This window comes from Oryctolagus cuniculus, chromosome 16 (assembly GCF_964237555.1).
Source record: "Oryctolagus cuniculus chromosome 16, mOryCun1.1, whole genome shotgun sequence".
Classification (NCBI taxonomy): domain Eukaryota; kingdom Metazoa; phylum Chordata; class Mammalia; order Lagomorpha; family Leporidae; genus Oryctolagus; species Oryctolagus cuniculus.
In genome coordinates, this window is record NC_091447.1 from 34,914,841 (window position 1) to 34,929,086 (window position 14,246).

General features: G+C 36.3%; 1 protein-coding gene across 6 annotated transcripts in view; it reads right to left on the bottom strand.

Moving 5' to 3' along the window:
- PHF14 (PHD finger protein 14) overlaps window positions 1–14,246 on the bottom strand; it is a 184,190-nt gene that overhangs the window by 20,186 nt on the left and 149,758 nt on the right. The window lies entirely within an intron of this gene.

Sequence of the window (14,246 nt, forward strand, 5' to 3'; positions counted from 1 at the left end):
TGTTACTCTCCATGTTTATATATTTCATTGTGGTACAAATAAAGCATAGTTATTTTATTAGGAAGGTCATTCTTTAAATAGTTGATGAAACTAACTATATGAATATAAATTATTGCTATAAAATTGCTATGGAACTGTGCTAATTGCATTTGAGTAATACTAATTATAAAACTAGAAAAGTCCTTCTGTATTTATAACAACTGATTCAGCAACTTTCTATTATCATAAAAATAATTAGGAAATGCTAGTCTTTTCTGTCCTTAGTGAACTAAGTGCATAATCAACATTTTGAAGAACTACTTCTTTTTGGTCTAGTTAACTTTTTATCAGAAATGATGATTATCATAGTAGCTTTTTAAAGAATGTTAATTTTTCATATATGAAGTTGTATGTACACAGGGATCATTGTTACTCCTGGAATCTCAATGGAATAGAGGGAGAGAGAACAAGTGAGAATATATACTTGCAACAGGGTTGGAATCAAGTGAAGACTGATTTCAATTCACATTTTCAAAAATATCAAAAATACTTGCTGAGAACCACCAAACCAGTTTAGTTTCCCTGCTATTTATTTTAACAGTACCTTGGGTTTATCCTCTATAGCTCCCATGTCACATATCTATTTACACCTGACAGGATATACGCATTAGGAGGGCAGGGATTATGTCATGACAGGTATACCATAGCATTTCCAGAAACTATCACTGGGCATTAATACTTACAAGGAATTCAGCAAATACTTGTTAAATGTTGGCAAGAAGAAAAGATAGAAGTAAATATGAGTGGGGCCCGTGCTGTGGTGCAGTGGGTTAACGTTCTGGCCTGAAGCGCCAGCATCCCATATGGACACTGGTTTGAGACCCGGTTGCTCCACTTCCATTCCAGCTCTCTGCTATAGCCCGGGAAAGCAGTAGAAGATGGCCCAAATCCTTGGGCCCCTGCACCCACATGGAGACCAGGAAGAAGTTCCTGGCTCCTGGCTTCGTATGGGCACAGCTCTGGCTGTTGCAGCCAACTGGGGAGTGAACCAGCAGATGGAAGACCTCTCTCTCTCTCTGCCTCTCCTCTCTCAATTGTAACTCTATCAAATAAATAAATAAATCTTAAAAAAAAAAAAAAGAAGTAAATATGAGTACACCAACATGCTAACAGAGTTTGTCATCTTAGGTTGTTTTATGTTGATATAACCGAATACCACAATGAGGTAACTTACAAAGAAAAGAAATTTACTTCTCATAGCTCTGGAAGTTGAGAAGTCCAAGAGCAAGGGACTCACTTCTCAAGAGGGCTTTCATGCTGCATTATCCCATGATCGAACAGGGAAGGGCAAGAAGATGAGTATGAGACAAGAGGGGTCAAATTTGCTTTGATAAAAAACTCGTTCCTGCAACAACCAACCTACTCCCGTGATAATCATATTAATCCATTCAGTATCCTAAAAATCTCTTATCAGAAACTAGTTCTGAATAGCATTTTGGATTGGGGGTTAAGAGTCCAATATATGAATTTTGAGTGATACATTCAAACCATAGCAATGGTAATCTTTAGAATGTAGGTTATGACTACTGCTTCTTTTATGTTTTTTTTTTCTGTATTTTCCAAATAATCGAAAATGAACATCCATAGCTTATATAATGAGAAATAATTAATTTATTTTTAAGAATGCAACTTTTAATTTAATCTATTCCTGAATAAAGCACAGATAGGAAAGAATGTAAAAAATGTAATTATATTAATACTGTATGGTTTTTATGGAAAACATTCATGCTAAATGAAGTTTAGACATTTTATTTACAATTACTGTAGCATACCATCTCCAAAAATTATGTAGGAGTATATTTTAGTACACAGACCATAGTTCAGTAAAACTTTGTTTTTCATTAGTGGAAAATTACTATCAAGCCAAATTTAAGAAATGTAAATCTATATTATCAAAGCAAGGCAAATATTTCTGATATAACTAAAACTTTTTATATAATCCAAAATTTTAAGGAATGTGGGTCAAAAAATACAAATTCCTATTCTATACAAGTATTTAACTGTACAACAAAAGTCCAAGCAATACTAAATTACAGGCCTATAATTTGTAAAGAGAAAGTAAAATTCCAGACTTTTAAAACTGGTAACTTTCATGATGTTAGCCAACGATCAATGAAGCCATTAAAATATTATTATCATTGTATACTTATGTGGGATAAAAATCTGTTTTTGAGAACTTAGAAAACGGCAAACTAATAACGTAAGAACTATCTGCCTTGTATTTTTTTACATTTTAGGAATTTTACCATCTCCATAGTGAACATATGCCTAAGCAAAATCTTACCATCATTCTCTACTCTATCAAACATAACAGGATTGTCTTTAAACTTGGCTTGTGATAATTATAGGTTAACCTTGTCACAGTGTATTTAATATAACATTGCTATTTACTTTAATATACAAAAGTTACATTTTCAAGAAGGAAAATGCTGATGCTATCTTGTTTATAAGCTTGCTGCTGAAATGATTTAGATAGTACTCTTTTCCACACAATATCAGTACACGGCCTATCTTTTCAAGCAATGAATTACTGCTGATCCTTCAAAACTATTCCACCTGTATCTCTTAGTCCAGAAAAATGAGAAAACATACATATTTATTCTATATAAATAAAAGACACAAGATGCAGATAAAAATGATCCATTATGCAGCAGTGAATAATTGCTATCTGATCACAACAGTAACAGAAAAGGGTATCAGTTATTTCTAATCAGCTTTAAATTTGAAGATATTTAAGGTTACCAAGAAAATAAAAAATCTGAAATTTTAGGTGTTTGGAGTAATATGTTTGTAGTTCATGATTTTTCATTGATTTTAATAAATTTAACACTGTTGTCAACAGCAGAGAAAATGCAATATATTTTGTTTAACTGAAAAGCATCTACAAAACAAATAAAAAGAATATATCTAGGATTTTCTAATCTAAAAGTAACCTGTGAAGATATTTAGTCATTCATTTTACTCTGATATTTCTTATCTTCAGATATTCAAAATAAGATTACTTAAAATTATCTAGGTAAATATTTCTCATAATCTGATAATTTGAGGAAAAATAGTATTTTTTCTTTTTATGAGGCAGTTTTTTCAATTTTGCAGATAATATGGTAAGAAAAAAGAAATATCAAGTAGGAATAAACCCCTATAAATCATTTATAAAGTCATGTAAGGATTAAACACACATAGGTGCTAGAAACAAGTTCAAACTAGATTTTAAAAATGAAACACTAAAATAACAAAAATCATGCAGAGATTAACATATTGCATCCATGCCATGTGAAACTAATTCCAAAGGAAAAATTTGTACGTAAGATTAAACTTCCCTGTGGGATCTATATATCAAATCGTAGTTTTAATGAAACTCAGAGTACCATGTAACAAAATCCAAGGGAAATGTCAAACTAACTTATTTTTTACATCAAAACAATGAGAAAACTTTTATTCCTTTTCTACACATACTAAACAATAACCCATCTGGCATGATCATGGGAATTATACGCTGTTTGGGAATCATGCAGGCACTGTTAAGAGATTTAACCACAAGTGTATATAAATGAGAACTGGGCATCAGTGCTGTTCAGGGGAAAGAGCAAAACAAGAACTTCTTATTAGAGGCTTAATACAATTCCGTCACAAGACTCTAGATTTCTTAACTATATCGATGACCTTGAGGGAAACAAGATTTAAAAGAATGAGATCAGGTGAATTATAAAGTCACTTCTAGATTTAAATTCTAAGATTCCAATTATGCTAAATAAAAAAGAAGTATAATATGACTAAAACTCCTCAAGGTGTAACTGGATTGGTATTTTCCTCAAAGAACCCCTGAGAAACATTTCTGTCCCTGATGAAGCAATTTAAACTCAGAAGGGTTAAGGAATTTGCCCATGGTAGCACAGTTACTAAGTGGAGGAGTAGATATTCAAATCCAGGTTTGTCTGATTACAAACCCCATGCTGCTCACTTAATTTCAATTTTATGGAAATAGACACGAAAAATGAGGTTACTTCACAGATAATAAAAATAACAGAAAACGGTCTTAGCTTCTTGACATTTAAATTACAAGACTGATCATATATCAAAGACGCTTCTCAAGAATTAAACATTTCTCAATGTCAGTAGGTAGATGGGAACAATTTCAGATAATGCCAGCATTTGCAGTCTACTGCTATTCTACTGGCATGAAGCCCTTCATTTTATGATAAACAGTATAGAAATTTCAATCTTATTATTTGAAACTCTCTGTTTAAACTGCTAGACTCTAAATATTTCTGCATAGAATATTCTTACAGTTTGTATATAATACAGTGAAAACTTATTATACATCCACAGTGTATGTTGCCAAACAATGAGATCACGTATCAAAAGCCTGAAAAAGCCCTCCACAAAATTTTTAACTTAAGCAAAATATTACTCTTACATTATGTATACCTGCTTCTGCAGCTGTATTCATATAGTTAGATACCTAGCAAAAGACAACAGCTACACACTCTAGTCTTGACAAAAGGTGAATTTAGGGGCAGTAAAGATCCCATTTGGGTTGCCCACATTCCATACTGGAATGCCTGGGTTCGAGACCTGGCTCTGCTCTTGATTCCAGCTTGCTGCTAACTCACACCTAGATAAGTGACAGTTATTAGACAGCTAAAGTGGTTGGGTCTCTGCCACTAACATAGGAGACCCAGAATGAGTTTCCGGCTGATTTCAGCCTTGTCCAGCCTTGGCTGTTGCAGATACTTGGGAAGTGAACCAGTAGAAAAGAGACCTGTGTGCCTATTCCTATTTCTGTCTTTCTGCCTTACCAGAAAAAAAATAAAAAAAAGAATTTTGTGAATTGTGAACACTGTTTTAAAAGCAAAATTCAATAGAAAATCAGAGAATACCTTGTATGTATCACAACAACACGTTTTACTTCAGTGTGGCATAATGTATGTATGTATATGCGCAGGGTATGTAGGGTAGGGTTGTGTGATGGGCTGTGTAGGTGGTCTGTAGGAGTGCCTGTAGAGTTATGTGCAGGGGTACTGGAAAATTAGTGTACAGTCATGTGTACGTGTGCATAGGGATGTGTTTAAAGGTGAATGCAGAAATATTTGTAGGATGGTGTGTAGATTTGTGGGGGTAGCAACTATTTGTTAATTGTGAGTCTGTCAACAGCCTTAGCAAAGTTACTGCTACAACCAACCAGCCTGGTGGACCAAGTCACCCCTACAACTTGGATAAAAATCCAGAAGTCAACGTCATTATTCTGAGGACTTACTGATCAGAACAATGCATTAGTACATTATTAGGAATAGTAAACTATACCATACCCTATAGAAATTTTTACTCAAATGTATATCAGTTCTATAACCATTTACCTTGTTTGCATCTTAGAAGCTGTCATAAGTTTATTGTCTTCCATTTTTGTAAATTTACTTTTAGTTTATTTCAGAAACAAAGCTAAATGCTCAGCACATTGCAGACATTAACCTTTTGACATTTTAAATTGCCAATACTTTAGGGTTAGTGTGAAATAAGTATATTCTTCATTTAAATATAAATTTGATTTTAAAGCAAAGGCTGATGATTTCTATTTGCCTTTAATTTCCTCTCAATACAAAAATAATCATAGTGTGACAATCAGCTTGATTAGGCTAACTTGATTATGTTCTTTTGTAGGTCAATATATAAAGTTACTTACATCAAGAAAAGAGCTTATAAAATTAATCTTCTTACATAATATAAATGTCACTAAGCCATTTATTAAATATCCTCCAAATGTGAGAAGCAACAAGTACATAATGAAACAAATAGTGATTCTGAGGGGTAAAATACAGATGACTGTCTCATTTTTAACAACAGCACCAATAAAAACCAGTTAAATATTTTATCCCAATATGTCTCTTACTGGGCTATAAATTTCTAAATAAATTTTGAATAATTCACTTCTATGTTAGGAGCAAGTTTTGTTCTAAATTACTCAAAACAAATTGAATTCTCCTGTCAATTTCAGTGGAAATGGAAAGCCACATTTTATAAAATTCTCTGCTATAAGACATTTTTCATATGTTTAAAATATCATGAATAAGAAAATAACTATAGTATCTTTTGCAGACCTTCTTTGATCCCTGAGATTTTTGTAATAAGAATTTCTCCAGGGCCCTTGGGTTTTATTTTTTTAAGAGTATTTTTTAATTTGTTCAGAGAGAAAAGATTTGTTTTATAGACATCTTCTTCCCCAAGCTATAACTGCAGGAAAAAAAAATAGCCAGATATTTGTGGCTGGATAGGTTACTTGGGTTCCAAATTCACTTTAAAAGAAGTTAATGATTCAAGTCAAAAAGTTGAAATTTTCGTGATAATGAACCAAATGAAAATGAAGCTCAGCGTAAAAAGACGGAAGTCTTCATGCTTTAAAAACAAGGAAAATATAATGAAAAGTACAATATTTCCATCCCTCATCCTAAGACTTAGAGAATGTATCTCTCACAACATTTTTTTTCTTTTTATATCTGTCCTGGAACTTGCAAAAAATTTACAAAAGTGAGGTATGTATTACAAATTAAAATATTTTTTGTAACAAGATTTAGTGGATAATGTATGATTGAAATAACAAAATACTGTTATTGTTATACTTTATTCTTCCACACATTTCCTTCCTCAGCTCAATTAAAGAATGATTACATCTATATTTCTACAGTATCATATGGCTTGCATTTTAAAAGTAAAAAGTGCTTGATTTTTCAGTTTACAAACCTGTCTCCCCAATATTGAGACAGTTGCTTCAGAGAATAATTCTATCTTACTTATTTTCAAACCTTCATAGTACAATATAGGCAAGGATAAAGGTGTTAAACTAATTTGTGAATGGGTACAGATGTGAATCATACTGTAGAATTATGAGATTAAAAAAATATACACATAAACTGGAGGCATCTTGTTAAGTGTAAACAACAACACATTTTAAAAAGTCACAAGAACAGTCCTATTAAGACTTAATTTGTGAATGTTGCAGTTGCTGATATTCACAATTCTATTTCTCCAATAATCACAAAGTTATCTTATACTTCAGGGGTATTTGTGGATTAACAATAGAATTTATGTATTATCAGTTCACTAGAAATTCAGATAACACTGATTATGATAACTGATGCTAGTAACTCAAGGAAACCACTGTTTACTTAGTAATTTAGTAGTGTGCTCATCATATGCAGAGGACAAATTTGGCTTTGCTTAAAGTTATTCTTAATGTTTACATTTAATACTAATGGGAAGATCAAGACAAAAATTGTTATAATTGCTTCTTGTTTTTTTTTTTTTTTTTTTTTGACAGGCAGAGTGGATAGTGAGAGAGAGAGACAGAGAGAAAGGTCTTCCTTTGCCGTTGGTTCACCCTCCAGTGACTGCCACGGCTGGCGCGCTGCGGCCTGCGCACCACGCTGATCCGATGGCAGGAGCCAGGATCCAGGTGCTTCTCCTGGTCTCCCATGGGGTGTAGGGCCCAAGCAGTTGGGCCATCCTCCACTGCCTTCCCTGGCCACAGCAGAGAGCTGGCTTAGAAGAGGGGCAACCGGGACAGAATCCGGCGCCCCGACCAGGACTAGAACCCAGTGTGCCGGCGCTGCAGGCAGGGGATTAGCCTAGTGAGCCACGGCACCGGCCATCATTGCTTCTTAACTTTTCTCCCCATTAGCACCTTCTAGAGGTTTTAGAAATATTTTTCCTTAACTATTCTCCCATGATATTTTAATGTCACAGGATCTGTTTATATGTACATATAATTATATGTATAGCTTTGCTTTCTACATAAGAGTAACAATAAAGGTAACCTTTCTTATTTGCTACATGAATGACAACATGATTTTAAGTTGAAATATTAAAGTTATTAATATTTAACTTCATAACTACATTTGTCAAGTAGCCTACAGAGCAACTTACTTATTTATATAAATTGCAATGTATTAGATCACAGATACAAGTTATCAATTTAAATAAACAAGAATAACAAGGTGAAACCATTAAAAAAATAAGCCTAATTGGGGCCAGTGCTGTGGTGTAGCAGGTTAAACCTCCTCCTGCTGCACCAGCATCCCATATGGGCATTGGTTCAAGTCCTGGCTACTCCTCTTCTGATCCAGCTCTCAGGAAATGTCCTGGGAAAGCAGTGGAAGATGGCCCAAGTGCTTGGACCTTGTCACCCACATTGGAAACCTGAAAGAAGCTCCTGGCTCCTGGCTCCGGATCAGTCCAGCTCTGGCCTTGCGGCCATTTGGGGAGTGAACAAGTGTGGGTGGAAGCCCTCTCTCTAACTCTGTTTCCCAAACAAATATTTTTTTAAAAATAAGTCTAATCATCAAGAACTGCTGTATTTCTAACAAATGTAACTGAAAACATTAAGTACATGTCTTCAAAATCATTTTTAGTGAACTTTTGGTTGATAAGAGAAAATAACTCTTCAATAGAGGTGTGTGTTAAGTTGTTACACAGAGGAATACTAACAAGCAAGCACCAAAAAAACCTGCCATGCCTGGCAGGCAATGATAGCCAGTAGGCAGATGCAGGCTACCTCTTGTGAAATAACCTCAAGGTCAAGCAACTGCTCAAAAGTACACCCATCTCAGCCATCTACTTGCCAGTTTGTGGTGTTGATCTTGTATGTATTTTGTGTAATTTTTAATGGTTTTTTTTTAAGATTTATTTATTTTATTTGAAAGGCAGAGTTTCAGAGAGAGAGGAAGAGAGAGAATCTTCCATCCGCTGGTTACCCTCCCAAATGGCTGCAACGGCTGCAGCTTAGCCAATCTGAAGCCAGGAGCCAGGAGCTTCTTCCAGGTCTCCCACATGGGTGTAGAAGCCCAAGCACTTAGGCCATCTTCTACTGCTTTCCCAGGACAAAGCAGAGAGTTGAATCAGAATAGGAGCAGCCAGGGCTTGACCAGGCGCCCATATGGGACGCTGGCACTGCAGGCAGTGGCTTTACCCACTATGTCACAGCGCCGGACCCTATTTTGTGTATTTTGGATGAACTCAACTATAGTAATCCCGGTGTGATACACAAGAAAATCTGACTGAAATTAAGTATTAGGATTTTGTCATTAAGTACTTAGCTGTAGAGGATCACACCCACTTTACTTTTGGCTTTTTGACTCTGCAAGTACCACTAATTGCCTCGACTGAGATACGTCATGTGACTACGGCCTTAAAAATATCCATGTAAAAAATAACAAAATGTCAGCAGTAGTTATTCTTTGAATAAATTTAATTTTAATCTTTACATTTAATTGTTACCCCAGGTTTTTACAGTAAACATGTGTGACTATCATTTTTAATTAACCATTTAAAATAACTATGACCATGTTTAGCATAAACATCATAATTAGAACACTATCTTCTGGTCTTAATGCCTAGCTAACTATCTAGGCAGGTTACCCTGAGGACACTACATAATCTCTTAGTCGCACATAACTAATTGTATGTTTATAAACATTTGTTTACTCACTTTTTTCTTGAGCATAGGTATCTAAAACATTTGCTGTGTACTAGTGCAGTACACAGAGTTAAGAATGATAAGTGCGCCGGTGCCGGGGCTCAATAGGCTAATAATAGATCTAGATGGCTAAGATTGTAGTTTATCAAAATACCTATTTTTAGGCTGGCGCCGCGGCTCACTAGGCTAATCCTCCGCCTTGCGGCGCCAGCACACCGGGTTCTAGTCCCAGTCGGGGCGCCGGATTCTGTCCCAGCTGCCCCTCTTCCTGGCCAGCTCTCTGCTGTGGCCCAGGAAGGCAGTGGAGGATGGCCCAAGTGTTTGGGCCCTGCACCTGCATGGGAGACCAGGAGAAGCACCTGGCTCCTGCCATTGGATCAGCGCGGTGCGCCGGCCGCAGCGTGCCAGCTGCGGCGGCCATTGGAGGGTGAACCAACGGCAAAGGAAGACCTTTCTCTCTGTCTCTGTCTCTCACTGTCCACTCTGCCTGTAAAAAAAAAAAAAAAGAATGATAAGTGCATCTCTGAACTATGGCACTTTCTAGGATATCAGAGGATATGGCAGAGACATGTCCATCCTTCACTTATTTTTCTTTTTTAAGGTAAAAAGTAATAACCATGCAAATGACTTTAACATAACAAAAGAAAACTGTAATGCATTTTTCACTGATGTATGCTGACACAAAATTTCTGAAAATCTGGATTCATTCACAGTACATCGTGCATAGTGGGTAAAAATGATTAAATATGCTAGAATAAATAGATTTAAAAAATAGCCATAAAAGCAAAAAGCCCAATCCCGGTTTTTCAGCTCAAATGAATAACAGGAATGCTAAGCTCTTTCAGCTTGCATCTTGAAAAAGATTATTTGTGATTAAAATGCTGACAGACCAGAAGTACTGTGCAGCAGCATTGCCACCACGGCACACAACAGCTCTGGCACAGGAAAAGCCACAACAGCTGCCAACTGCATCCAAGCCTTACATTTGCCTTAATATGCAACAAGAAATGAAGGATTTTATAACATAAGAAATGCAAATAGAACTGGTTTTGCACAGAAGAGGACAAGAAGCAAGGTTTGAAACAAGAGGAAGGGACGTTTAAAGTACTGTCAACCCATGTTACTTATGTAAACCAAAAGCTTACCAATTTTTTTTCTGACATTTCTTCTCTTTATCTCTCTTTTTAAAATTACATTAAGAAGACACATCAGAATGTATCATAATTCTTTATCAACTTTCATATATCATCTTTACCTTGGTCAGCCAGCTGAGAATTATGTAAGCTATAAATTAGCTTTAAACAAGCTCTGAATTAGGTTAGAACTCATTTTTGAATTAAAGAGCCTTCAGTATATTACAAGGTGCTGTCATTTTATTACCCCAATCAATTCTGTGTGGCCTGAGGTGGGAGGAAAATGAACGCTGTATTCATTTGCAAGGGGTTTATCTCTTACAGCAGGCTCTGGAAACCACAGCAAAGAATTGAAAGCTAAAGTTATGTTTAACGTTGCCAATGCAGGAAATTGTTGCTCCTGACAAAAGTTGGAATTTCGATGGAAAAAAAGACATTTCTTTACTGCCAAAAATATACGAAAATGTACTTAAGATAAAATAAAGAGCATTTTCAAAAAACAAACTTAGGCAGCTTGATATAGAAACAATTTAAAGTGGTCCTTAAATAAAGGGAAAAAAGATGTTATTCTCAGTGCTTCTGAAGTACTGAACCACCTATGCTATTAATAAATCACCTTTATCTTAATGAGAACCCATTTATTTTTTTCCTCCCTGTGTGGACACATGCAACCAAACAGAAGTGTGACTTGGGTACTAGTTAGGCTCACTGTCACCATCACTAGACTGCTAAAACACAGGAAAAAAGGGCCCCAAGTGCCTAAAAAGGAAATACTCTTTTTTATGGTTTCCATTTTAAAAGGAGGAAACTGAAGCACAGAGAAATTCAGTCACTTGCCTAAGTTCCACAGGTAGTAGACAACTTGACTCTGAGTCTGTACCTAGAACCTCAAAGAGATGACTTGCTCAGGAAACACTGTTTGTATCAAAAGAAGTCGTGAGGGATTGTGATGAAGGAAGGAACAAAATAGAGTTGAGAGATCTCAGCAGAGACTGTCAAATGGAGGAGGAGGTGGGTAGCATTGCTAGATTCCTAGACACATAAAACCTACATAAACGGAGTCACAAAGACATAGAAAACCTAAACAGACCCATAACCAAGACAGAAATTGAATCAGTAATAAAGTCCCTCCCAACAAAGAAAAGCCCAGGACTGGATGGATTGACTGCTGAATTCTACCAGACATTTAAAGAAGAACTGACTCCAATTCTTCTCAAACTATTCAGAACAATCGAAAAAGAGGGAGTCCTTCCAAATTCTTTCTACGAAGCCAGCATCACCCTAATTCCTAAACCTGAAAAAGATGCAGCAGAGAAAGAGAATTAGAGACCAATTTCCCTGATCAACATAGACGCAAAAATCCTCAATAAAATCCTGGCCAGTAGAATCCAACAAACACATCAGAAAGATCATCCACCCAGACCAAGTGGGATTTATCCCTGGTATGCAGGGATGGTTCGACATTCACAAATCAATCAATGTGATACACCACATGACCAAACTGCAGAAGAAAAACCATATGATTATCTCAATAGATTCAGAGAAAGCATTTGATAAAATACAACACCCTTTCATGATGAGAACTCCAAGCAAATTGGGTATAGAAGGAACATTCCTCAACAAAATCAAGGCAATTTATCACAAACCCACGACCAGCATCCTATTGAATGGGGAAAAGTTGGAAGCATTCCCACTGAGATCTGGTACCAGACAAGGATGCCCACTCTCACCACTGCTATTCAATATACTAAGAAGTTTTAGCCAGAGCCATTAGGTAAGAAAAAGAAATCAAAGAGATACAAATTGAAAAGGAAGAAGTCAAACTATGCCTCTTTGGAGACGATATGATTCTTCAGGGGATCTAAAGAACTCCACTAAGAGACTATTGGAACTCATACAAGAGTTTGATAAAATAGCAGGATATAAAATCAATACACAAGGACGGTGCTGTAGAGCAGCAGATTAACACCCTGGCCTGAAGTACCAGCCTGGAAGATTTTTCCATTGTTTGGTATCCTCTTCTATTTCTTTCTTTAAAGTTTTGTAATTCTCATCATAGAGATCTTTGACATCCTTGGTTAAGTTTATTCCCAGGTATTTTTTTTTTATAGCTATTGTGAATGGGATTGATCTTAGAAGTCCTTTCTCAACCATGGCATTGTCTGGGTATACAAAGGCTTGTGATTTTTGTGTATTGATTTTTTAAAGATTTATTTATTTATTTGAAAGAGTTACACAGAGAGAGGACAGGCAGAAAGAGAGAGGTCTTCCATCTGATGGTTCACGCCCCAATTGGCCTCAATGGCCACAGCTGTGCTGATCTGAAGCCAGGAGCCAGGAGCTTCCTCCAGGTCTCCCACATATGTGCAGGAGCCCAAGGACTTGGGCCATCCTCTAATGCTTTCCCAGGCCACAGCAGAGAGCTGGATTGGAAGTGGAGCAGCCGGGACTCGAACCGGATGCCGAAGACCTAAACAGACATTTTTCAAAAGAGGAAATCCAAATGGCCAACAGACACATGAAAAAATATTCAGGATCACTAGCCATCAGGGAAATGCAAATCAAAACCACAATGAGGTTTCACCTCACCCCAGTTAGAATGGCTTACAAACAGAAATCAACTAACAACAGATGCTGGGGAGGATGTAGGGAAAATGGCTCACTAATCCACTGTTGGTGGGAATGCAAACTGGTAAAGCCACTATGGAAGACAGTTTGGAGATTCCGCAGAAATCTGAATATAGCCCTACCACATGACCCAGCCATCCCACTCCTCGGAATTCACCCAGGGGAAATTAAATTGGCAAATAAAAGAGCTATCTGCACCTCAATGTTTATACAGCTCAATTCACAATAGCTAAGACACAGAATCAACCTAAATGCCCATCAACGGAAGACTGGATAAGGAAATTATGGGATACATACTCTATGTAATAATACATAGCGGTAAAAAAAAATGAAATCTGGTCATTTGCAACAAAATGGAGGAATATGGAAAACATCTTGCTGAGTGAAATAAGTCAGTCACAAAGGGACAAGCATCATATGTTCTCCCTGATCTGTGACAACCAACTGAGCACCTAAAAGGAAACCTGTAGAAATGAAACTGACACTATGAGAAGCAATGACTTGTTCTGCCCTTGTCCTGCCTGTGGAGGAACAGCTTACTATCTTATTCTTTTTAGTATTTTCTCTTTCTACTTAATACCATTGGTTGAACACTTTAATTAACATAGAATTATTCTTAGGTGTTTAAATCCAATTAAAAATTGATCCCTATTAAAAAAATAAGAGTGGGAATAAGAGAAAGGGAGATGTACAGTTTGGCACATGCTCCCTTGGACTTACCCCTAAGGGTAAAACTAAAAACTTGCCATGGGACTCCAAATCTCATTGAGTTGACAGTTACCAATGCCATCTTACTAGTTAAAGTGATCAGTTTAAGTTAACTGATCATAAAGATAGGATTAAGTGTCAAAGGGAGCATATAAATAAGACCAGTGTCTGCTAATAATAATTGATAAAATTAAAAAGGAGAGAACAACCCAACATGGGAAGCAGGATATACAGCAGACTCATAGAATGGCAAATGCCCTAAACAGCACTCT